Here is a 26,961-nt window from a genome sequence, read left to right as displayed (position 1 = left end):
CAGAAGTACCCCAAGATCCATGTCAGCACTGGAGAGGAAACCTCAGGTTCCGGCCCCGACTCCACACAAGGTCTTAGGCCCCGGCATCGACGGGAGAGGAATCCCGAGAGGCCCCCGAGGAACTCGCATGGGGACTGGCCTTTCCTGAGGCCACCAGAGCGGGTCCCTGAGGTCCCCGTCGTAAGTCGAGAGCACCTGCCGCAACTCGAGAAAATCCAGGAGGTTTTGCCCTCCAGGGGAGATGAGGCCCATTTCCGCTGAGGCTTCTCGAGGCCAATCACATCTAACCACTGGAACTTCCAAAGGGTCCTTCACACCCTTGCTGCAACTCAAGAAGTTCCCCGACATACCCGTCTCCACTCGAGAGGAAGCACGTGGTGTCCCGCACACATCCAGGGGAGCCCCGTTTCCGCCTCCTAGCTCGAGATGAGGGATCCTTTCCCTGTTTCGTAGGGAAAGAATTCCCGGCGTTCCCGTCGCATCTCAAGAGGAGGCGCTCTCCACAGGAAAGGCGAGAGGAACTCCAGGGTCGTGCCACCATTCCAAGAGTCCCCCAGATGTGTCAGTCCAATCCAGAGGAACCTGTTTTCCCTGCACTGCCTTGACGTTCAAGCCGAGGATCGACTCCCACCACGTGTGCACGTGGGACAGCCCTGTGGGAAAGCCTCGTGGGAAAGCCTCGTGGGAAAGACTCGAGGGAAAACCATAGATCCTTTGATCCACGCGGCGGACTGCGTGACACTGCTGCTACCGCTCTGGAGGAAAGCGCAAGTGCATGCCCGCAATCGAGACGAGGACTGACTCCCCTGGGGAGACTCCAGAAGTACCCCAATATCCATGTCAGCATTGGAGAGGAATCCTCAGGTTCTGGCCCCGACTCCACACAAGGTCTTAGGCCCCGGCATCGACGGGAGAGGAATCCCGAGAGGCCCCCGAGGAACTCGCATGGGGACTGGCCTTTCCGGAGGCCACCAGAGCGGGTCCCTGAGGTCCCCGTCGTAAGTCGAGAGCACCTGCCGCAACTCGAGAAAATCCAGGAGGTTTTGCCCTCCAGGCGAGATGAGGCCCATTTCCGCTGAGGCTTCTCGAGGCCAATCACATCTAACCACTGGAACTTCCAAAGGGTGCTTCACACCCTTGCTGCAACTCAAGAAGTTCCCCGACATACCCGTCTCCACTCGAGAGGAAGCACGTGGGTCCCGCACACATCCAGGGGAGCCCCGTTTCCGCCTCCTAGCTCGAGATGAGGGATCCTTTCCCTGTTTCGTAGGGAAAGAATTCCCGGCGTTCCCGTCGCATCTCAAGAGGAGGCGCTCTCCACAGGAAAGGCGCGAGGAACTCCAGGGTCGTGCCACCATTCCAAGAGTCCCCCAGATGTGTCAGTCCATTCCAGAGGAACCTGTTTTCCCTGCACTGCCTTGACGTTCAAGCCGAGGATCGACTCCCACCACGTGTGCACGTGGGACAGCCCTGTGGGAAAGCCTCGTGGGAAAGCCTCGTGGGAAAGACTCGAGGGAAAACCATAGATCCTTTGATCCACGCGGCGGACTGCGTGACACTGCTGCTACCGCTCTGGAGGAAAGCGCAAGTGCATGCCCGCATTCGAGACGAGGACTGATTCCCCTGGGGAGACTCCAGAAGTACCCCAAGATCCATGTCAGCACTGGAGAGGAATCCTCAGGTTCCGGCCCCGACTCCACACAAGGTCTTAGGCGCCGGCATCGACGGGAGAGGAATCCCGAGAGGCCCCCGAGGAACTCGCATGGGGACTGGCCTTTCCTGAGGCCACTAGAGCGGGTCCCTGAGGTCCCCGTCGTAAGTCGAGAGCACCTGCCGCAACTCGAGAAAATCCAGGAGGTTTTGCCCTCCAGGCTAGATGAGGCCCATTTCCGCTGAGGCTTCTCGAGGCCAATCACGTCTAACCACTGGAACTTCCAAAGGGTCCTTCACACCCTTGCTGCAACTCAAGAAGTTCCCCGACATACCCGTCTCCACTCGAGAGGAAGCACGTGGGGTCCGCACACATCCAGAGGAGCCCCGTTTCCGCCTCCTAGCTCGAGATGAGGGATCCTTTCCCTGTTTCGTAGGGAAAGAATTCCCGGCGTTCCCATCGCATCTCAAGAGGAGGCGGTCTCCACAGGAAAGGCGAGAGGAACTCCAGGCTCTTGCCACCATTCCAAGAGTCCCCCAGATGTGTCAGTCCAATCCAGAGGAACCTGTTTTCCCTGCACTGCCTTGACGTTCAAGCCGAGGATCGACTCCCACCACGTGTGCACGTGGGACAGCCCTGTGGGAAAGCCTCGTGGGAAAGCCACGTGGGAAAGACTCGAGGGAAAACCATAGATCCTTTGATCCACGCGGCGGACTGCGTGACACTGCTGCTACCGCTCTGGAGGAAAGCGCAAGTGCATGCCCGCATTCGAGACGAGGACTGACTCCCCTGGGGAGACTCCAGAAGTACCCCAAGATCCATGTCAGCACTGGAGAGGAATCCTCAGTTTCCGGCCCCGACTCCACACAAGGTCTTAGGCCCCGGCATCGACGGGAGAGGAATCCCGAGAGGCCCCCGAAGAACTCGCATGGGGACTGGCCTTTCCTGAGGCCACCAGAGCGGGTCCCTGAGGTCCTCGTCGTAAGTCGAGAGCACCTGCCGCAACTCGAGAAAATCCAGGAGGTTTTGCCCTCCAGGCGAGATGAGGCCCATTTCCGCTGAGGCTTCTCGAGGCCAATCACATCTAACCACTGGAACTTCCAAAGGGTCCTTCACACCCTTGCTGCAACTCAAGAAGTTCATCGACATACCCGTCTCCACTCGAGAGGAAGCACGTGGGTCCCGCACACATCCAGGGGAGCCCCGTTTCCGCCTCCTAGCTCGAGATGAGGGATCCTTTCCCTGTTTCGTAGGGAAAGAATTCCCGGCGTTCCCGTCGCATCTCAAGAGGAGGCGCTCTCCACAGGAAAGGCGAGAGGAACTCCACGGTCGTGCCACCATTCCAAGAGTCCCCCAGATGTGTCAGTCCATTCCAGAGGAACCTGTTTTCCCTGCACTGCCTTGACGTTCAAGCCGAGGATCGACTCCCACCACGTGTGCACGTGGGACAGCCCTGTGGGAAAGCCTCGTGGGAAAGCCTCGTGGGAAAGACTCGAGGGAAAACCATAGATCCTTTGATCCACGCGGCGGACTGCGTGACACTGCTGCTACCGCTCTGGAGGAAAGCACAAGTGCATTCCCGCATTCGAGACGAGGACTGACTCCCCTGGGGAGACTCCAGAAGTACCCCAAGATCCATGTCAGCACTGGAGAGGAAACCTCAGGTTCCGGCCCCGACTCCACACAAGGTCTTAGGCCCCGGCATCGACGGGAGAGGAATCCCGAGAGGCCCCCGAGGAACTCGCATGGGGACTGGCCTTTCCTGAGGCCACCAGAGCGGGTCCCTGAGGTCCCCGTCGTAAGTCGAGAGCACCTGCCGCAACTCGAGAAAATCCAGGAGGTTTTGCCCTCCAGGGGAGATGAGGCCCATTTCCGCTGAGGCTTCTCGAGGCCAATCACATCTAACCACTGGAACTTCCAAAGGGTCCTTCACACCCTTGCTGCAACTCAAGAAGTTCCCCGACATACCCGTCTCCACTCGAGAGGAAGCACGTGGTGTCCCGCACACATCCAGGGGAGCCCCGTTTCCGCCTCCTAGCTCGAGATGAGGGATCCTTTCCCTGTTTCGTAGGGAAAGAATTCCCGGCGTTCCCGTCGCATCTCAAGAGGAGGCGCTCTCCACAGGAAAGGCGAGAGGAACTCCAGGGTCGTGCCACCATTCCAAGGGTCCCCCAGATGTGTCAGTCCAATCCAGAGGAACCTGTTTTCCCTGCACTGCCTTGACGTTCAAGCCGAGGATCGACTCCCACCACGTGTGCACGTGGGACAGCCCTGTGGGAAAGCCTCGTGGGAAAGCCTCGTGGGAAAGACTCGAGGGAAAACCATAGATCCTTTGATCCACGCGGCGGACTGCGTGACACTGCTGCTACCGCTCTGGAGGAAAGCGCAAGTGCATGCCCGCATTCGAGACGAGGACTGACTCCCCTGGGGAGACTCCAGAAGTACCCCAAGATCCATGTCAGCACTGGAGAGGAATCCTCAGTTTCCGGCCCCGACTCCACACAAGGTCTTAGGCCCCGGCATCGACGGGAGAGGGATCCCGAGAGGCCCCCGAGGAACTCGCATGGGGACTGGCCTTTCCTGAGGCCACCAGAGCGGGTCCCTGAGGTCCTCGTCGTAAGTCGAGAGCACCTGCCGCAACTCGAGAAAATCCAGGAGGTTTTGTCCTCCAGGCGAGATGAGGCCCATTTCCGCTGAGGCTTCTCGAGGCCAATCACATCTAACCACTGGAACTTCCAAAGGGTCCTTCACACCCTTGCTGCAACTCAAGAAGTTCATCGACATACCCGTCTCCACTCGAGAGGAAGCACGTGGGTCCCGCACACATCCAGGGGAGCCCCGTTTCCGCCTCCTAGCTCGAGATGAGGGATCCTTTCCCTGTTTCGTAGGGAAAGAATTCCCGGCGTTCCCGTCGCATCTCAAGAGGAGGCGCTCTCCACAGGAAAGGCGAGAGGAACTCCACGGTCGTGCCACCATTCCAAGAGTCCCCCAGATGTGTCAGTCCATTCCAGAGGAACCTGTTTTCCCTGCACTGCCTTGACGTTCAAGCCGAGGATCGACTCCCACCACGTGTGCACGTGGGACAGCCCTGTGGGAAAGCCTCGTGGGAAAGCCTCGTGGGAAAGACTCGAGGGAAAACCATAGATCCTTTGATCCACGCGGCGGACTGCGTGACACTGCTGCTACCGCTCTGGAGGAAAGCACAAGTGCATTCCCGCATTCGAGACGAGGACTGACTCCCCTGGGGAGACTCCAGAAGTACCCCAAGATCCATGTCAGCACTGGAGAGGAAACCTCAGGTTCCGGCCCCGACTCCACACAAGGTCTTAGGCCCCGGCATCGACGGGAGAGGAATCCCGAGAGGCCCCCGAGGAACTCGCATGGGGACTGGCCTTTCCTGAGGCCACCAGAGCGGGTCCCTGAGGTCCCCGTCGTAAGTCGAGAGCACCTGCCGCAACTCGAGAAAATCCAGGAGGTTTTGCCCTCCAGGCGAGATGAGGCCCATTTCCGCTGAGGCTTCTCGAGGCCAATCACATCTAACCACTGGAACTTCCAAAGGGTGCTTCACACCCTTGCTGCAACTCAAGAAGTTCCCCGACATACCCGTCTCCACTCGAGAGGAAGCACGTGGGTCCCGCACACATCCAGGGGACCCCGTTTCCGCCTCCTAGCTCGAGATGAGGGATCCTTTCCCTGTTTCTTAGGGAAAGAATTTCCGGCGTTCCCGTCGCATCTCAAGAGGAGGCGCTCTCCACAGGAAAGGCGCGAGGAACTCCAGGGTCGTGCCACCATTCCAAGAGTCCCCCAGATGTGTCAGTCCATTCCAGAGGAACCTGTTTTCCCTGCACTGCCTTGACGTTCAAGCCGAGGATCGACTCCCACCACGTGTGCACGTGGGACAGCCCTGTGGGAAAGCCTCGTGGGAAAGCCTCGTGGGAAAGACTCGAGGGAAAACCATAGATCCTTTGATCCACGCGGCGGACTGCGTGACACTGCTGCTACCGCTCTGGAGGAAAGCGCAAGTGCATGCCCGCAATCGAGACGAGGACTGACTCCCCTGGGGAGACTCCAGAAGTACCCCAATATCCATGTCAGCATTGGAGAGGAATCCTCAGGTTCTGGCCCCGACTCCACACAAGGTCTTAGGCCCCGGCATCGACGGGAGAGGAATCCCGAGAGGCCCCCGAGGAACTCGCATGGGGACTGGCCTTTCCGGAGGCCACCAGAGCGGGTCCCTGAGGTCCCCGTCGTAAGTCGAGAGCACCTGCCGCAACTCGAGAAAATCCAGGAGGTTTTGCCCTCCAGGCGAGATGAGGCCCATTTCCGCTGAGGCTTCTCGAGGCCAATCACATCTAACCACTGGAACTTCCAAAGGGTGCTTCACACCCTTGCTGCAACTCAAGAAGTTCCCCGACATACCCGTCTCCACTCGAGAGGAAGCACGTGGGTCCCGCACACATCCAGGGGAGCCCCGTTTCCGCCTCCTAGCTCGAGATGAGGGATCCTTTCCCTGTTTCGTAGGGAAAGAATTCCCGGCGTTCCCGTCGCATCTCAAGAGGAGGCGCTCTCCACAGGAAAGGCGCGAGGAACTCCAGGGTCGTGCCACCATTCCAAGAGTCCCCCAGATGTGTCAGTCCATTCCAGAGGAACCTGTTTTCCCTGCACTGCCTTGACGTTCAAGCCGAGGATCGACTCCCACCACGTGTGCACGTGGGACAGCCCTGTGGGAAAGCCTCGTGGGAAAGCCTCGTGGGAAAGACTCGAGGGAAAACCATAGATCCTTTGATCCACGCGGCGGACTGCGTGACACTGCTGCTACCGCTCTGGAGGAAAGCGCAAGTGCATGCCCGCATTCGAGACGAGGACTGATTCCCCTGGGGAGACTCCAGAAGTACCCCAAGATCCATGTCAGCACTGGAGAGGAATCCTCAGGTTCCGGCCCCGACTCCACACAAGGTCTTAGGCGCCGGCATCGACGGGAGAGGAATCCCGAGAGGCCCCCGAGGAACTCGCATGGGGACTGGCCTTTCCTGAGGCCACTAGAGCGGGTCCCTGAGGTCCCCGTCGTAAGTCGAGAGCACCTGCCGCAACTCGAGAAAATCCAGGAGGTTTTGCCCTCCAGGCTAGATGAGGCCCATTTCCGCTGAGGCTTCTCGAGGCCAATCACGTCTAACCACTGGAACTTCCAAAGGGTCCTTCACACCCTTGCTGCAACTCAAGAAGTTCCCCGACATACCCGTCTCCACTCGAGAGGAAGCACGTGGGGTCCGCACACATCCAGAGGAGCCCCGTTTCCGCCTCCTAGCTCGAGATGAGGGATCCTTTCCCTGTTTCGTAGGGAAAGAATTCCCGGCGTTCCCATCGCATCTCAAGAGGAGGCGGTCTCCACAGGAAAGGCGAGAGGAACTCCAGGCTCTTGCCACCATTCCAAGAGTCCCCCAGATGTGTCAGTCCAATCCAGAGGAACCTGTTTTCCCTGCACTGCCTTGACGTTCAAGCCGAGGATCGACTCCCACCACGTGTGCACGTGGGACAGCCCTGTGGGAAAGCCTCGTGGGAAAGCCACGTGGGAAAGACTCGAGGGAAAACCATAGATCCTTTGATCCACGCGGCGGACTGCGTGACACTGCTGCTACCGCTCTGGAGGAAAGCGCAAGTGCATGCCCGCATTCGAGACGAGGACTGACTCCCCTGGGGAGACTCCAGAAGTACCCCAAGATCCATGTCAGCACTGGAGAGGAATCCTCAGTTTCCGGCCCCGACTCCACACAAGGTCTTAGGCCCCGGCATCGACGGGAGAGGAATCCCGAGAGGCCCCCGAAGAACTCGCATGGGGACTGGCCTTTCCTGAGGCCACCAGAGCGGGTCCCTGAGGTCCTCGTCGTAAGTCGAGAGCACCTGCCGCAACTCGAGAAAATCCAGGAGGTTTTGCCCTCCAGGCGAGATGAGGCCCATTTCCGCTGAGGCTTCTCGAGGCCAATCACATCTAACCACTGGAACTTCCAAAGGGTCCTTCACACCCTTGCTGCAACTCAAGAAGTTCATCGACATACCCGTCTCCACTCGAGAGGAAGCACGTGGGTCCCGCACACATCCAGGGGAGCCCCGTTTCCGCCTCCTAGCTCGAGATGAGGGATCCTTTCCCTGTTTCGTAGGGAAAGAATTCCCGGCGTTCCCGTCGCATCTCAAGAGGAGGCGCTCTCCACAGGAAAGGCGAGAGGAACTCCACGGTCGTGCCACCATTCCAAGAGTCCCCCAGATGTGTCAGTCCATTCCAGAGGAACCTGTTTTCCCTGCACTGCCTTGACGTTCAAGCCGAGGATCGACTCCCACCACGTGTGCACGTGGGACAGCCCTGTGGGAAAGCCTCGTGGGAAAGCCTCGTGGGAAAGACTCGAGGGAAAACCATAGATCCTTTGATCCACGCGGCGGACTGCGTGACACTGCTGCTACCGCTCTGGAGGAAAGCACAAGTGCATTCCCGCATTCGAGACGAGGACTGACTCCCCTGGGGAGACTCCAGAAGTACCCCAAGATCCATGTCAGCACTGGAGAGGAAACCTCAGGTTCCGGCCCCGACTCCACACAAGGTCTTAGGCCCCGGCATCGACGGGAGAGGAATCCCGAGAGGCCCCCGAGGAACTCGCATGGGGACTGGCCTTTCCTGAGGCCACCAGAGCGGGTCCCTGAGGTCCCCGTCGTAAGTCGAGAGCACCTGCCGCAACTCGAGAAAATCCAGGAGGTTTTGCCCTCCAGGGGAGATGAGGCCCATTTCCGCTGAGGCTTCTCGAGGCCAATCACATCTAACCACTGGAACTTCCAAAGGGTCCTTCACACCCTTGCTGCAACTCAAGAAGTTCCCCGACATACCCGTCTCCACTCGAGAGGAAGCACGTGGTGTCCCGCACACATCCAGGGGAGCCCCGTTTCCGCCTCCTAGCTCGAGATGAGGGATCCTTTCCCTGTTTCGTAGGGAAAGAATTCCCGGCGTTCCCGTCGCATCTCAAGAGGAGGCGCTCTCCACAGGAAAGGCGAGAGGAACTCCAGGGTCGTGCCACCATTCCAAGAGTCCCCCAGATGTGTCAGTCCAATCCAGAGGAACCTGTTTTCCCTGCACTGCCTTGACGTTCAAGCCGAGGATCGACTCCCACCACGTGTGCACGTGGGACAGCCCTGTGGGAAAGCCTCGTGGGAAAGCCTCGTGGGAAAGACTCGAGGGAAAACCATAGATCCTTTGATCCACGCGGCGGACTGCGTGACACTGCTGCTACCGCTCTGGAGGAAAGCGCAAGTGCATGCCCGCATTCGAGACGAGGACTGACTCCCCTGGGGAGACTCCAGAAGTACCCCAAGATCCATGTCAGCACTGGAGAGGAATCCTCAGTTTCCGGCCCCGACTCCACACAAGGTCTTAGGCCCCGGCATCGACGGGAGAGGAATCCCGAGAGGCCCCCGAGGAACTCGCATGGGGACTGGCCTTTCCTGAGGCCACCAGAGCGGGTCCCTGAGGTCCTCGTCGTAAGTCGAGAGCACCTGCCGCAACTCGAGAAAATCCAGGAGGTTTTGTCCTCCAGGCGAGATGAGGCCCATTTCCGCTGAGGCTTCTCGAGGCCAATCACATCTAACCACTGGAACTTCCAAAGGGTCCTTCACACCCTTGCTGCAACTCAAGAAGTTCATCGACATACCCGTCTCCACTCGAGAGGAAGCACGTGGGTCCCGCACACATCCAGGGGAGCCCCGTTTCCGCCTCTTGCTCGAGATGAGGGATCCTTTCCCTGTTTCGTAGGGAAAGAATTCCCGGCGTTCCCGTCGCATCTCAAGAGGAGGCGCTCTCCACAGGAAAGGCGAGAGGAACTCCACGGTCGTGCCACCATTCCAAGAGTCCCCCAGATGTGTCAGTCCATTCCAGAGGAACCTGTTTTCCCTGCACTGCCTTGACGTTCAAGCCGAGGATCGACTCCCACCACGTGTGCACGTGGGACAGCCCTGTGGGAAAGCCTCGTGGGAAAGCCTCGTGGGAAAGACTCGAGGGAAAACCATAGATCCTTTGATCCACGCGGCGGACTGCGTGACACTGCTGCTACCGCTCTGGAGGAAAGCACAAGTGCATTCCCGCATTCGAGACGAGGACTGACTCCCCTGGGGAGACTCCAGAAGTACCCCAAGATCCATGTCAGCACTGGAGAGGAAACCTCAGGTTCCGGCCCCGACTCCACACAAGGTCTTAGGCCCCGGCATCGACGGGAGAGGAATCCCGAGAGGCCCCCGAGGAACTCGCATGGGGACTGGCCTTTCCTGAGGCCACCAGAGCGGGTCCCTGAGGTCCCCGTCGTAAGTCGAGAGCACCTGCCGCAACTCGAGAAAATCCAGGAGGTTTTGCCCTCCAGGGGAGATGAGGCCCATTTCCGCTGAGGCTTCTCGAGGCCAATCACATCTAACCACTGGAACTTCCAAAGGGTCCTTCACACCCTTGCTGCAACTCAAGAAGTTCCCCGACATACCCGTCTCCACTCGAGAGGAAGCACGTGGTGTCCCGCACACATCCAGGGGAGCCCCGTTTCCGCCTCCTAGCTCGAGATGAGGGATCCTTTCCCTGTTTCGTAGGGAAAGAATTCCCGGCGTTCCCGTCGCATCTCAAGAGGAGGCGCTCTCCACAGGAAAGGTGAGAGGAACTCCAGGGTCGTGCCACCATTCCAAGAGTCCCCCAGATGTGTCAGTCCATTCCAGAGGAACCTGTTTTCCCTGCACTGCCTTGACGTTCAAGCCGAGGATCGACTCCCACCACGTGTGCACGTGGGACAGCCCTGTGGGAAAGCCTCGTGGGAAAGCCTCGTGGGAAAGACTCGAGGGAAAACCATAGATCCTTTGATCCACGCGGCGGACTGCGTGACACTGCTGCTACCGCTCTGGAGGAAAGCGCAAGTGCATGCCCGCATTCGAGACGAGGACTGACTCCCCTGGGGAGACTCCAGAAGTACCCCAAGATCCATGTCAGCACTGGAGAGGAATCCTCAGGTTCCGGCCCCGACTCCACACAAGGTCTTAGGCCCCGGCATCGACGGGAGAGGAATCCCGAGAGGCCCCCGAGGAACTCGCATGGGGACTGGCCTTTCCTGAGGCCACCAGAGCGGGTCCCTGAGGTCCCCGTCGTAAGTCGAGAGCACCTGCCGCAACTCGAGAAAATCCAGGAGGTTTTGCCCTCCAGGCGAGATGAGGCCCATTTCCGCTGAGGCTTCTCGAGGCCAATCACATCTAACCACTGGAACTTCCAAAGGGTCCTTCACACCCTTGCTGCAACTCAAGAAGTTCATCGACATACCCGTCTCCACTCGAGAGGAAGCACGTGGGTCCCGCACACATCCAGGGGAGCCCCGTTTCCGCCTCCTAGCTCGAGATGAGGGATCCTTTCCCTGTTTCGTAGGGAAAGAATTTCCGGCGTTCCCGTCGCATCTCAAGAGGAGGCGCTCTCCACAGGAAAGGCGAGAGGAACTCCACGGTCGTGCCACCATTCCAAGAGTCCCCCAGATGTGTCAGTCCATTCCAGAGGAACCTGTTTTCCCTGCACTGCCTTGACGTTCAAGCCGAGGATCGACTCCCACCACGTGTGCACGTGGGACAGCCCTGTGGGAAAGCCTCGTGGGAAAGCCTCGTGGGAAAGACTCGAGGGAAAACCATAGATCCTTTGATCCACGCGGCGGACTGCGTGACACTGCTGCTACCGCTCTGGAGGAAAGCGCAAGTGCATGCCCGCATTCGAGACGAGGACTGACTCCCCTGGGGAGACTCCAGAAGTACCCCAAGATCCATGTCAGCACTGGAGAGGAATCCTCAGGTTCCGGCCCCGACTCCACACAAGGTCTTAGGCCCCGGCATCGACGGGAGAGGAATCCCGAGAGGCCCCCGAGGAACTCGCATGGGGACTGGCCTTTCCTGAGGCCACCAGAGCGGGTCCCTGAGGTCCCCGTCGTAAGTCGAGAGCACCTGCCGCAACTCGAGAAAATCCAGGAGGTTTTGCCCTCCAGGCGAGATGAGGCCCATTTCCGCTGAGGCTTCTCGAGGCCAATCACATCTAACCACTGGAACTTCCAAAGGGTCCTTCACACCCTTGCTGCAACTCAAGAAGTTCATCGACATACCCGTCTCCACTCGAGAGGAAGCACGTGGGTCCCGCACACATCCAGGGGAGCCCCGTTTCCGCCTCCTAGCTCGAGATGAGGGATCCTTTCCCTGTTTCGTAGGGAAAGAATTCCCGGCGTTCCCGTCGCATCTCAAGAGGAGGCGCTCTCCACAGGAAAGGCGAGAGGAACTCCACGGTCGTGCCACCATTCCAAGAGTCCCCCAGATGTGTCAATCCATTCCAGAGGAACCTGTTTTCCCTGCACTGCCTTGACGTTCAAGCCGAGGATCGACTCCCACCACGTGTGCACGTGGGACAGCCCTGTGGGAAAGCCTCGTGGGAAAGCCTCGTGGGAAAGACTCGAGGGAAAACCATAGATCCTTTGATCCACGCGGCGGACTGCGTGACACTGCTGCTTCCGCTCTGGAGGAAAGAGCAAGTGCATGCCCGCATTCGAGACGAGGACTGACTCCCCTGGGGAGACTCCAGAAGTACCCCAAGATCCATGTCAGCACTGGAGAGGAACCCTCAGGTTCCGGCCCCGACTCCACACAAGGTCTTAGGCCCCGGCATCGACGGGAGAGGAATCCCGGGAGGCCCCCGAGGAACTCGCATGGGGACTGGCCTTTCCTGAGGCCACCAGAGCGGGTCCCTGAGGTCCCCGTCGTAAGTCGAGAGCACCTGCCGCAACTCGAGAAAATCCAGGAGGTTTTGCCCTCCAGGGGAGATGAGGCCCATTTCCGCTGATGCTTCTCGAGGCCAATCACATCTAACCACTGGAACTTCCAAAGGGTCCTTCACACCCTTGCTGCAACTCAAGAAGTTCCCCGACATACCCGTCTCCACTCGAGAGGAAGCACGTGGTGTCCCGCACACATCCAGGGGAGCCCCGTTTCCGCCTCCTGGCTCGAGATGAGGGATCCTTTCCCTGTTTCGTAGGGAAAGAATTCCCGGCGTTCCCGTCGCATCTCAAGAGGAGGCGCTCTCCACAGGAAAGGTGAGAGGAACTCCAGGGTCGTGCCACCATTCCAAGAGTCCCCCAGATGTGTCAGTCCATTCCAGAGGAACCTGTTTTCCCTGCACTGCCTTGACGTTCAAGCCGAGGATCGACTCCCACCACGTGTGCACGTGGGACAGCCCTGTGGGAAAGCCTCGTGGGAAAGCCTCGTGGGAAAGACTCGAGGGAAAACCATAGATCCTTTGATCCACGCGGCGGACTGCGTGACACTGCTGCTACCGCTCTGGAGGAAAGCGCAAGTGCATGCCCGCATTCGAGACGAGGACTGACTCCCCTGGGGAGACTCCAGAAGTACCCCAAGATCCATGTCAGCACTGGAGAGGAATCCTCAGGTTCCGGCCCCGACTCCACACAAGGTCTTAGGCCCCGGCATCGACGGGAGAGGAATCCCGAGAGGCCCCCGAGGAACTCGCATGGGGACTGGCCTTTCCTGAGGCCACCAGAGCGGGTCCCTGAGGTCCCCGTCGTAAGTCGAGAGCACCTGCCGCAACTCGAGAAAATCCAGGAGGTTTTGCCCTCCAGGCGAGATGAGGCCCATTTCCGCTGAGGCTTCTCGAGGCCAATCACATCTAACCACTGGAACTTCCAAAGGGTCCTTCACACCCTTGCTGCAACTCAAGAAGTTCATCGACATACCCGTCTCCACTCGAGAGGAAGCACGTGGGTCCCGCACACATCCAGGGGAGCCCCGTTTCCGCCTCCTAGCTCGAGATGAGGGATCCTTTCCCTGTTTCGTAGGGAAAGAATTCCCGGCGTTCCCGTCGCATCTCAAGAGGAGGCGCTCTCCACAGGAAAGGCGAGAGGAACTCCACGGTCGTGCCACCATTCCAAGAGTCCCCCAGAGATGTCAATCCATTCCAGAGGAACCTGTTTTCCCTGCACTGCCTTGACGTTCAAGCCGAGGATCGACTCCCACCACGTGTGCACGTGGGACACTCCTGTGGGAAAGCCTCGTGGGAAAGCCTCGTGGGAAAGACTCGAGGGAAAACCATAGATCCTTTGATCCACGCGGCGGACTGCGTGACACTGCTGCTACCGCTCTGGAGGAAAGCGCAAGTGCATGCCCGCATTCGAGACGAGGACTGACTCCCCTGGGGAGACTCCAGAAGTACCCCAAGATCCATGTCAGCACTGGAGAGGAATCCTCAGGTTCCGGCCCCGACTCCACACAAGGTCTTAGGCCCCGGCATCGACGGGAGAGGAATCCCGAGAGGCCCCCGAGGAACTCGCATGGGGACTGGCCTTTCCTGAGGCCACCAGAGCGGGTCCCTGAGGTCCCCGTCGTAAGTCGAGAGCACCTGCCGCAACTCGAGAAAATCCAGGAGGTTTTGCCCTCCAGGCGAGATGAGGCCCATTTCCGCTGAGGCTTCTCGAGGCCAATCACATCTAACCACTGGAACTTCCAAAGGGTCCTTCACACCCTTGCTGCAACTCAAGAAGTTCTTCGACATACCCGTCTCCACTCGAGAGGAAGCACGTGGGTCCCGCACACATCCAGGGGAGCCCCGTTTCCGCCTCCTAGCTCGAGATGAGGGATCCTTTCCCTGTTTCGTAGGGAAAGAATTCCCGGCGTTCCCGTCGCATCTCAAGAGGAGGCGCTCTCCACAGGAAAGGCGAGAGGAACTCCAGGGTCGTGCCACCATTCCAAGAGTCCCCCAGAGGTGTCAATCCATTCCAGAGGAACCTGTTTTCCCTGCACTGCCTTGACGTTCAAGCCGAGGATCGACTCCCACCACGTGTGCACGTGGGACAGCCCTGTGGGAAAGCCTCGTGGGAAAGCCTCGTGAGAAAGACTCGAGGGAAAACCATAGATCCTTTGATCCACGCGGCGGACTGCGTGACACTGCTGCTACCGCTCTGGAGGAAAGCGCAAGTGCATGCCCGCATTCGAGACGAGGACTGACTCCCCTGGGGAGACTCCAGAAGTACCCCAAGATCCATGTCAGCACTGGAGAGGAATCCTCAGGTTCCGGCCCCGACTCCACACAAGGTCTTAGGCCCCGGCATCGACGGGAGAGGAATCCCGAGAGGCCCCCGAGGAACTCGCATGGGGACTGGCCTTTCCTGAGGCCACCAGAGCGGGTCCCTGAGGTCCCCGTCGTAAGTCGAGAGCACCTGCCGCAACTCGAGAAAATCCAGGAGGTTTTGCCCTCCAGGCGAGATGAGGCCCATTTCCGCTGAGGCTTCTCGAGGCCAATCACATCTAACCACTGGAACTTCCAAAGGGTCCTTCACACCCTTGCTGCAACTCAAGAAGTTCATCGACATACCCGTCTCCACTCGAGAGGAAGCACGTGGGTCCCGCACACATCCAGGGGAGCCCCGTTTCCGCCTCCTAGCTCGAGATGAGGGATCCTTTCCCTGTTTCGTAGGGAAAGAATTCCCGGCGTTCCCGTCGCATCTCAAGAGGAGGCGCTCTCCACAGGAAAGGCGAGAGGAACTCCACGGTCGTGCCACCATTCCAAGAGTCCCCCAGATGTGTCAATCCATTCCAGAGGAACCTGTTTTCCCTGCACTGCCTTGACGTTCAAGCCGAGGATCGACTCCCACCACGTGTGCACGTGGGACAGCCCTGTGGGAAAGCCTCGTGGGAAAGCCTCGTGGGAAAGACTCGAGGGAAAACCATAGATCCTTTGATCCACGCGGCGGACTGCGTGACACTGCTGCTACCGCTCTGGAGTAAAGAGCAAGTGCATGCCCGCATTCGAGACGAGGACTGACTCCCCTGGGGAGACTCCAGAAGTACCCCAAGATCCATGTCAGCACTGGAGAGGAACCCTCAGGTTCCGGCCCCGACTCCACACAAGGTCTTAGGCCCCGGCATCGACGGGAGAGGAATCCCGAGAGGCCCCCGAGGAACTCGCATGGGGACTGGCCTTTCCTGAGGCCAACAGAGCGGGTCCCTGAGGTCCCCGTCGTAAGTCGAGAGCACCTGCCGCAACTCGAGAAAATCCAGGAGGTTTTGCCCTCCAGGCGAGATGAGGCCCATTTCCGCTGAGGCTTCTCGAGGCCAATCACATCTAACCACTGGAACTTCCAAAGGGTCCTTCACACCCTTGCTGCAACTCAAGAAGTTCCCCGACATACCCGTCTCCACTCGAGAGGAAGCACGTGGTGTCCCGCACACATCCAGGGGAGCCCCGTTTCCGCCTCCTGGCTCGAGATGAGGGATACTTTCCCTGTTTCGTAGGGAAAGAATTCCCGGCGTTCCCGTCGCATCTCAAGAGGAGGCGCTCTCCACAGGAAAGGCGAGAGGAACTCCACGGTCGTGCCACCATTCCAAGAGTTCCCCAGATGTGTCAATCCATTCCAGAGGAACCTGTTTTCCCTGCACTGCCTTGACGTTCAAGCCGAGGATCGACTCCCACCACGTGTGCACGTGGGACAGCCCTGTGGGAAAGCCTCGTGGGAAAGCCTCGTGGGAAAGACTCGAGGGAAAACCATAGATCCTTTGATCCACGCGGCGGACTGCGTGACACTGCTGCTACCGCTCTGGAGGAAAGCGCAAGTGCATGCCCGCATTCGAGACGAGGACTGACTCCCCTGGGGAGACTCCAGAAGTACCCCAAGATCCATGTCAGCACTGGAGAGGAATCCTCAGGTTCCGGCCCCGACTCCACACAAGGTCTTAGGCCCCGGCATCGACGGGAGAGGAATCCCGAGAGGCCCCCGAGGAACTCGCATGGGGACTGGCCTTTCCTGAGGCCACCAGAGCGGGTCCCTGAGGTCCTCGTCGTAAGTCGAGAGCACCTGCCGCAACTCGAGAAAATCCAGGAGGTTTTGCCCTCCAGGCGAGATGAGGCCCATTTCCGCTGAGGCTTCTCGAGGCCAATCACATCTAACCACTGGAACTTCCAAAGGGTCCTTCACACCCTTCCTGCAACTCAAGAAGTTCATCGACATACCCGTCTCCACTCGAGAGGAAGCACGTGGGTCCCGCACACATCCAGGGGAGCCCCGTTTCCGCCTCCTAGCTCGAGATGAGGGATCCTTTCCCTGTTTCGTAGGGAAAGAATTCCCGGCGTTCCCGTCGCATCTCAAGAGGAGGCGCTCTCCACAGGAAAGGCGAAAGGAACTCCACGGTCGTGCCACCATTCCAAGAGTCCCCCAGATGTGTCAATCCATTCCAGAGGAACCTGTTTTCCCTGCCCTGCCTTGACGTTCAAGCCGAGGATCGACTCCCACCACGTGTGCACGTGGGACAGCCCTGTGGGAAAGCCTCGTGGGAAAGCCTCGTGGGAAAGACTCGAGGGAAAACCATAGATCCTTTGATCCACGCGGCGGACTGCGTGACACTGCTGCTACCGCTCTGGAGGAAAGCGCAAGTGCATGCCCGCATTCGAGACGAGGACTGACTCCCCTGGGGAGACTCCAGAAGTACCCCAAGATCCATGTCAGCACTGGAGAGGAAACCTCAGGTTCCGGCCCCGACTCCACACAAGGTCTTAGGCCCCGGCATCGACGGGAGAGGAATCCCGAGAGGCCCCCGAGGAACTCGCATGGGGACTGGCCTTTCCTGAGGCCACCAGAGCGGGTCCCTGAGGTCCCCGTCGTAAGTCGAGAGCACCTGCCGCAACTCGAGAAAATCCAGGAGGTTTTGCCCTCCAGGCGAGATGAGGCCCATTTCCGCTGAGGCTTCTCGAGGCCAATCACATCTAACCACTGGAACTTCCAAAGGGTCCTTCACACCCTTGCTGCAACTCAAGAAGTTCCCCGACATACCCGTCTCCACTCGAGAGGAAGCACGTGGTGTCCCGCACACATCCAGGGGAGCCCCGTTTCCACCTCCTGGCTCGAGATGAGGGATCCTTTCCCTGTTTCGTAGGGAAAGAATTCCCGGCGTTCCCGTCGCATCTCAAGAGGAGGCGCTCTCCACAGGAAAGGTGAGAGGAACTCCAGGGTCGTGCCACCATTCCAAGAGTCCCCCAGATGTGTCAGTCCATTCCAGAGGAACCTGTTTTCCCTGCACTGCCTTGACGTTCAAGCCGAGGATCGACTCCCACCACGTGTGCACGTGGGACAGCCCTGTGGGAAAGCCTCGTGGGAAAGCCTCGTGGGAAAGACTCGAGGGAAAACCATAGATCCTTTGATCCACGCGGCGGACTGCGTGACACTGCTGCTACCGCTCTGGAGGAAAGCGCAAGTGCATTCCCGCATTCGAGACGAGGACTGACTCCCCTGGGGAGACTCCAGAAGTACCCCAAGATCCATGTCAGCACTGGAGAGGAAACCTCAGGTTCCGGCCCCGACTCCACACAAGGTCTTAGGCCCCGGCATCGACGGGAGAGGAATCCCGAGAGGCCCCCGAGGAACTCGCATGGGGACTGGCCTTTCCTGAGGCCACCAGAGCGGGTCCCTGAGGTCCCCGTCGTAAGTCGAGAGCACCTGCCGCAACTCGAGAAAATCCAGGAGGTTTTGCCTTCCAGGGGAGATGAGGCCCATTTCCGCTGAGGCTTCTCGAGGCCAATCACATCTAACCACTGGAACTTCCAAAGGGTCCTTCACACCCTTGCTGCAACTCAAGAAGTTCCCCGACATACCCGTCTCCACTCGAGAGGAAGCACGTGGTGTCCCGCACACATCCAGGGGAGCCCCGTTTCCGCCTCCTAGCTCGAGATGAGGGATCCTTTCCCTGTTTCGTAGGGAAAGAATTCCCGGCGTTCCCGTCGCATCTCAAGAGGAGGCGATCTCCACAGGAAAGGTGAGAGGAACTCCAGGGTCGTGCCACCATTCCAAGAGTCCCCCAGATGTGTCAGTCCATTCCAGAGGAACCTGTTTTCCCTGCACTGCCTTGACGTTCAAGCCGAGGATCCACTCCCACCACGTGTGCACGTGGGACAGCCCTGTGGGAAAGCCTCGTGGGAAAGCCTCGTGGGAAAGACTCGAGGGAAAACCATAGATCCTTTGATCCACGCGGCGGACTGCGTGACACTGCTGCTACCGCTCTGGAGGAAAGCGCAAGTGCATGCCCGCATTGGAGACGAGGACTGACTCCCCTGGGGAGACTCCAGAAGTACCCCAAGATCCATGTCAGCACTGGAGAGGAAACCTCAGGTTCCGGCCCCGACTCCACACAAGGTCTTAGGCCACGGCATCGACGGGAGAGGAATCCCGAGAGGCCCCCGAGGAACTCGCATGGGGACTGGCCTTTCCTGAGGCCACCAGAGCGGGTCCCTGAGGTCCCCGTCGTAAGTCGAGAGCACCTGCCGCAACTCGAGAAAATCCAGGAGGTTTTGCCCTCCAGGCGAGATGAGGCCCATTTCCGCTGAGGCTTCTCGAGGCCAATCACATCTAACCACTGGAACTTCCAAAGGGTCCTTCACACCATTGCTGCAATTCAAGAAGTTCCCCGACATACCCGTCTCCACTCGAGAGGAAGCACGTGGGGTCCCGCACACATCCAGGGGAGCCCCGTTTCCGCCTCCTAGCTCGAGATGAGGGATCCTTTCCCTGTTTCGTAGGGAAAGAATTCCCGGCGTTCCCGTCGCATCTCAAGAGGAGGCGCTCTCCACAGGAAAGGCGAGAGGAACTCCAGGGTCGTGCCACCATTCCAAGAGTCCCCCAGATGTGTCAGTCCATTCCAGAGGAACCTGTTTTCCCTGCACTGCCTTGACGTTCAAGCCGAGGATCGACTCCCACCACGTGTGCACGTGGGACAGCCCTGTGGGAAAGCCTCGTGGGAAAGCCTCGTGGGAAAGACTCGAGGGAAAACCATAGATCCTTTGATCCACGCGGCGGACTGCGTGACACTGCTGCTACCGCTCTTGAGGAAAGCGCAAGTGCATGCCCGCATTCGAGACGAGGACTGACTCCCCTGGGGAGACTCCAGAAGTACCCCAAGATCCATGTCAGCACTGGAGAGGAATCCTCAGGTTCCGGCCCCGACTCCACACAAGGTCTTAGGCCCCGGCATCGACGGGAGAGGAATCCCGAGAGGCCCCCGAGGAACTCGCATGGGGACTGGCCTTTCCTGAGGCCACCAGAGCGGGTCCCTGAGGTCCCCGTCGTAAGTCGAGAGCACCTGCCGCAACTCGAGAAAATCCAGGAGGTTTTGCCCTCCAGGCGAGATGAGGCCCATTTCCGCTGAGGCTTCTCGAGGCCAATCACGTCTAACCACAGGAACTTCCAAAGGGTCCTTCACACCCTTGCTGCAACTCAAGAAGTTCCCCGACATACCCGTCTCCACTCGAGAGGAAGCACGTGGTGTCCCGCACACATCCAGGGGAGCCCCGTTTCCGCCTCCTAGCTCGAGATGAGGGATCCTTTCCCTGTTTCGTAGGGAAAGAATTCCCGGCGTTCCCGTCGCATCTCAAGAGGAGGCGCTCTCCACAGGAAAGGCGAGATGAATTCCAGGGTCGTGCCACCATTCCAAGAGTCCCCCAGATGTGTCAGTCCATTCCAGAGGAATCTGTTTTCCCTGCACTGCCTTGACGTTCAAGCCGAGGATCGACTCCCACCACGTGTGCACGTGGCACAGCCCTGTGGGAAAGCCTCGTGGGAAAGCCTCGTGGGAAAGACTCGAGGGAAAACCATAGATCCTTTGATCCACGCGGCGGACTGCGTGACACTGCTGCTACCGCTCTGGAGGAAAGCGCAAGTGCATGCCCGCATTCGAGACGAGGACTGACTCCCCTGGGGAGACTCCAGAAGTACCCCAAGATCCATGTCAGCACTGGAGAGGAAACCTCAGGTTCCGGCCCCGACTCCACACAAGGTCTTAGGCCCCGGCATCGACGGGAGAGGAATCCCGAGAGGCCCCCGAGGAACTCGCATGGGGACTGGCCTTTCTTGAGGCCACCAGAGCGGGTCCCTGAGGTCCCTGTCGTAAGTCGAGAGCACCTGCCGCAACTCGAGAAAATCCAGGAGGTTTTGCCCTCCAGGCGAGATGAGGCCCATTTCCGCTGAGGCTTCTCGAGGCCAATCACATCTAACCACTGGAACTTCCAAAGGGTCCTTCACACCATTGCTGCAACTCAAGAAGTTCCCCGACATACCCGTCTCCACTCGAGAGGAAGCACGTGGGGTCCCGCACACATCCAGGGAAGCCCCGTTTCCGCCTCCTAGCTCGAGATGAGGGATCCTTTCCCTGTTTCGCAGGGAAAGAATTTCCGGCGTTCCCGTCGCATCTCAAGAGGAGGCGCTCTCCACAGGAAAGGCGAGAGGAACTCCAGGGTCGTGCCACCATTCCAAGAGTCCCCCAGATGTGTCAGTCCATTCCAGAGGAACCTGTTTTCCCTGCACTGCCTTGACGTTCAAGCCGAGGATCGACTCCCACCACGTGTGCACGTGGGACAGCCCTGTGGGAAAGCCTCGTGGGAAAGCCTCGTGGGAAAGACTCGAGGGTAAACCATAGATCCTTTGATCCGCGCGGCGGACTGCGTGACACTGCTGCTACCGCTCTTGAGGAAAGCGCAAGTGCATGCCCGCATTCGAGACGAGGACTGACTCCCCTGGGGAGACTCCAGAAGTACCCCAAGATCCATGTCAGCACTGGAGAGGAATCCTCAGGTTCCGGCCCCGACTCCACACAAGGTCTTAGGCCCCGGCATCGACGGGAGAGGAATCCCGAGAGGCCCCCGAGGAACTCGCATGGGGACTGGCCTTTCCTGAGGCCACCAGAGCGGGTCCCTTAGGTCCCCGTCGTAAGTCGAGAGCACTTGCCGCAACTCGAGAAAATCCAGGAGGTTTTGCCCTCCAGGCGAGATGAGGCCCATTTCCGCTGAGGCTTCTCGAGGCCAATCACGTCTAACCACAGGAACTTCCAAAGGGTCCTTCACACCCTTGCTGCAACTCAAGAAGTTCCCCGACATACCCGTCTCCACTCGAGAGGAAGCACGTGGGGTCCCGCACACATCCAGGGGAGCCCCGTTTCTGCCTCCTAGCTCGAGATGAGGGATCCTTTCCCTGTTTCGTAGGGAAAGAATTCCCGGCGTTCCCGTCGCATCTCAAGAGGAGGCGCTCTCCACAGGAAAGGCGAGAGGAACTCCAGGGTCGTGCCACCATTCCAAGAGTCCCCCAGATGTGTCAGTCAATTCCAGAGGAAACTGTTTTCCCTGCACTGCCTTGACGTTCAAGCCGAGGATCGACTCCCACCACGTGTGCACGTGGCACAGCCCTGTGGGAAAGCCTCGTGGGAAAGCCTCGTGGGAAAGACTCGAGGGAAAACCATAGATCCTTTGATCCACGCGGCGGACTGCGTGACACTGCTGCTACCGCTCTGGAGGAAAGCGCAAGTGCATGCCCGCATTCGAGACGAGGAATGACTCCCCTGGGGAGACTCCAGAAGTACCCCAAGATCCATGTCAGCACTGGAGAGGAATCCTCAGGTTCCGGCCCCGACTCCACACAAGGTCTTAGGCCCCGGCATCGACGGGAGAGGAATCCCGAGAGGCCCCCGAGGAACTCGCATGGGGACTGGCCTTTCCTGAGGCCACCAGAGCGGGTCCCTGAGGTCCCCGTCGTAAGTCGAGAGCACCTGCTGCAACTCGAGAAAATTCAGGAGGTTTTGCCCTCCAGGCGAGATGAGGCCCATTTCCGCTGAGTCTTCTCGAGGCCAATCACGTCTAACCACTGGAACTTCCAAAGGGTCCTTCACACCCTTGCTGCAACTCAAGAAGTTCCCCGACATACCCGTCTCCACTTGAGAGTAAGCACGTGGGGTCCGCACACATCCAGGGGAGCCCCGTTTCCGCCTCCTAGCTCGAGATGAGGGATCCTTTCCCTGTTTCGTAGGGAAAGAATTCCCGGCGTTCCCGTCGCATCTCAAGAGGAGGCGCTCTCCACAGGAAAAGCGAGAGGAACTCCAGGGTCGTGCCACCATTCCAAGAGTCCCCCAGATGTGTCAGTCCATTCCAGAGGAACCTGTTTTCCCTGCACTGCCTTGACGTTCAAGCCGAGGATCGACTCCCACCACGTGTGCACGTGGGACAGCCCTGTGGGAAAGCCTCGTGGGAAAGCCTCGTGGGAAAGACTCGAGGGAACACCATAGATCCTTTGATCCACGGGGCGGACTGCGTGACACTGCTGCTACCGCTCTGGAGGAAAGCGCAAGTGCATGCCCGCATTCGAGACGAGGACTGACTCACCTGGGGAGACTCCAGAAGTACCCCAAGATCCATGTCAGCACTGGAGAGGAATCCTCAGGTTCCGGCCCCGACTCCACACAAGGTCTTAGGCCCCGGCATCGACGGGAGAGGAATCCCGAGAGGCCCCCGAGGAACTCGCATGGGGACTGGCCTTTCCTGAGGCCACCAGAGCGGGTCCCTGAGGTCCCCGTCGTAAGTCGAGAGCACCTGCTGCAACTCGAGAAAATTCAGGAGGTTTTGCCCTCCAGGCGAGATGAGGCCCATTTCCGCTGAGTCTTCTCGAGGCCAATCACGTCTAACCACTGGAACTTCCAAAGGGTCCTTCACACCCTTGCTGCAACTCAAGAAGTTCCCCGACATACCCGTCTCCACTCGAGAGGAAGCACGTGGGGTCCGCACACATCCAGGGGAGCCCCGTTTCCGCCTCCTAGCTCGAGATGAGGGATCCTTTCCCTGTTTCGTAGGGAAAGAATTCCCGGCGTTCCCGTCGCATCTCAAGAGGAGGCGCTCTCCACAGGAAAGGCGAGAGGAACTCCAGGGTCGTGCCACCATTCCAAGAGTCCCCCAGATGTGTCAGTCCATTCCAGAGGAACCTGTTTTCCCTGCACTGCCTTGACGTTCAAGCCGAGGATCGACTCCCACCACGTGTGCACGTGGGACAGCCCTGTGGGAAAGCCTCGTGGGAAAGCCTCGTGGGAAAGACTCGAGGGAAAACCATAGATCCTTTGATCCACGCGGTGGACTGCGTGACACTGCTGCTACCGCTCTGGAGGAAAGCGCAAGTGCATGCCCGCATTCGAGACGAGGACTGACTCCCCTGGGGAGACTCCAGAAGTACCCCAAGATCCATGTCAGCACTGGAGAGGAATCCTCAGGTTCCGGCCCCGACTCCACACAAGGTCTTAGGCCCCGGCATCGACGGGAGAGGAATCCCGAGAGGCCCCCGAGGAACTCGCATGGGGACTGGCCTTTCCTGAGGCCACCAGAGCGGGTCCCTGAGGTCCCCGTCGTAAGTCGAGAGCACCTGCCGCAACTCGAGAAAATCCAGGAGGTTTTGCCCTCCAGGCGAGATGAGGCCCATTTCCGCTGATGCTTCTCGAGGCCAATCACATCTAAAAACTGGAACTTCCAAAGCGTCCTTCACACCCTTGCTGCAACTCAAGAAGTTCCCCGACATACCCGTCTCCACTCAAGAGGAAGCACGTGGGTCCCGCACACATCCAGGGGAGCCCCGTTTCCGCCTCCTAGCTCGAGATGAGGGATCCTTTCCCTGTTTCGTAGGGAAAGAATTCCCGGCGTTCCCATCGCATCTCAAGAGGAGGCGCTCTCCACAGGAAAGGCGAGAGGAACTCCAGGGTCGTGCCACCATTCCAAGAGTTCCCCAGATGTGTCAGTCCATTCCAGAGGAACCTGTTTTCCCTGCACTGCCTTGACGTTCAAGCCGAGCATCGATTCCCACCACGTGTGCACGTGGGACAGCCCTGTGGGAAAGCCTCGTGGGAAAGCCTCGTGGGAAAGACTCGAGGGAAAACCATACATCCTTTGATCCACGCGGCGGACTGCGTGACACTGCTGCTACCGCTCTGGAGGAAAGCGCAAGTGCATTCCCGAATTCGAGACGAGGACTGACTCCCCTGGGGAGACTCCAGAAGTACCCCAAGATCCATGTCAGCACTGGAGAGGAAAACTCAGGTTCCGGCCCCTACTCCACACAAGGTCTTAGGCCCCGGCATCGACGGGAGAGGAATCCCGAGAGGCCCCCGAGGAACTCGCATGGGGACTGGCCTTTCCTGAGGCCACCAGAGCGGGTCCCTGAGGTCCCCGTCGTAAGTCGAGAGCACCTGCCGCAACTCGAGAAAATCCAGGAGGTTTTGCCCTCCAGGCGAGATGAGGCCCATTTCCGCTGAGGCTTCTCGAGGCCAATCACATCTAACCACTGGAACTTCCAAAGGGTCCTTCACACCCTTGCTGCAACTCAAGAAGTTCCCGGACATACCCGTCTCCACTCGAGAGGAAGCACGTGGTGTCCCGCACACATCCAGGGGAGCCCCGTTTCCGCCTCCTAGCTCGAGTTGAGGTATCCTTTCCCTGTTTCGTAAGGAAAGAATTCCCGGCGTTCCCGTCGCATCTCAAGAGGAGGCGCTCTCCACAGGAAAGGCGAGAGGAACTCCAGGGTCGTGCCACCATTACAAGAGTCCCCCAGATGTGTCAGTCCATTCCAGAGGAACCTGTTTTCCCTGCACTGCCTTGACGTTCAAGCCAAGGATCGACTCCCACCACGTGTGCACGTGGGACAGCCCTGTGGGAAAGCCTCGTGGGAAAGCCTCCTGGGAAAGACTCGAGGGAAAACCATAGATCCTTAGATCCACGCGGCGGACTGCGTGACACTGCTGCTACCGCTCTGGAGGAAAATGCAAGTGCATGCTCGCATTCGAGATGAGGACTGACTCCCCTGGGGAGACTCCAGAAGTACCCCAAGATCCATGTCAGCACTGGAGAGGAATCCTCAGGTTCCGGCCCCGACTCCACACAAGGTCTTAGGCCCCGGCATCGACGGGAGAGGAATCCCGAGAGGCCCCCGAGGAACTCGCATGGGGACTGGCCTTTCCTGAGGCCACCAGAGCGGGTCCCTGAGGTCCCCGTCGTAAGTCGAGAGCACCTGCCGCAACTCGAGAAAATCCAGGAGGTTTTGCCCTCCAGGCGAGATGAGGCCCATTTCCGCTGAGGCTTCTCGAGGCCAATCACATCTAACCACTGGAACTTCCAAAGGGTCCTTCTCACCCTTGCTGCAACTCAAGAAGTTCCCGGACATACCCGTCTCCACTCGAGAGGAAGCACGTGGGGTCCCGCACACATCCAGGGGAGCCCCGTTTCCGCCTCCTAGCTCGAGTTGAGGTATCCTTTCCCTGTTTCGTAAGGAAAGAATTCCCGGCGTTCCCGTCGCATCTCAAGAGGAGGCGCTCTCCACAGGAAAGGCGAGAGGAACTCCAGGGTCGTGCCACCATTACAAGAGTCCCCCAGATGTGTCAGTCCATTCCAGAGGAACCTGTTTTCCCTGCACTGCCTTGACGTTCAAGCCGAGGATCGACTCCCACCACGTGTGCACGTGGGACAGCCCTGTGGGAAAGCCTCGTGGGAAAGCCTCCTGGGAAAGACTCGAGGGAAAACCATAGATCCTTAGATCCACGCGGCGGACTGCGTGACACTGCTGCTACCGCTCTGGAGGAAAATGCAAGTGCATGCTCGCATTCGAGATGAGGACTGACTCCCCTGGGGAGACTCCAGAAGTACCCCAAGATCCATGTCAGCACTGGAGAGGAATCCTCAGGTTCCGGCCCCGACTCCACACAAGGTCTTAGGCCCCGGCATCGACGGGAGAGGAATCCCGAGAGGCCCCCGAGGAACTCGCATGGGGACTGGCCTTTCCTGAGGCCACCAGAGCGGGTCCCTGAGGTCCCCGTCGTAAGTCGAGAGCACCTGCTGCAACTCGAGAAAATTCAGGAGGTTTTGCCCTCCAGGCGAGATGAGGCCCATTTCCGCTGAGTCTTCTCGAGGCCAATCACGTCTAACCACTGGAACTTCCAAAGGGTCCTTCACACCCTTGCTGCAACTCAAGAAGTTCCCCGACATACCCGTCTCCACTCGAGAGGAAGCACGTGGGGTCCGCACACATCCAGGGGAGCCCCGTTTCCGCCTCCTAGCTCGAGATGAGGGATCCTTTCCCTGTTTCGTAGGGAAAGAATTCCCGGCTTTCCCGTCGCATCTCAAGAGGAGGCGCTCTCCACAGGAAAGGCGAGAGGAACTCCAGGGTCGTGCCACCATTCCAAGAGTCCCCCAGATGTGTCAGTCCATTCCAGAGGAACCTGTTTTCCCTGCACTGCCTTGACGTTCAAGCCGAGGATCGACTCCCACCACGTGTGCACGTGGGACAGCCCTGTGGGAAAGCCTCGTGGGAAAGCCTCGTGGGAAAGACTCGAGGGAAAACCATAGATCCTTTGATCCACGCGGCGGACTGCGTGACACTGCTGCTACCGCTCTGGAGGAAAGCGCAAGTGCATGCCCGCATTCGAGACGAGGACTGACTCCC

Source organism: Ovis canadensis, chromosome 24, assembly GCF_042477335.2.
Source record: "Ovis canadensis isolate MfBH-ARS-UI-01 breed Bighorn chromosome 24, ARS-UI_OviCan_v2, whole genome shotgun sequence".
Classification (NCBI taxonomy): Eukaryota; Metazoa; Chordata; class Mammalia; order Artiodactyla; family Bovidae; genus Ovis; species Ovis canadensis.
This window is presented reverse-complemented; position numbering follows the sequence as displayed.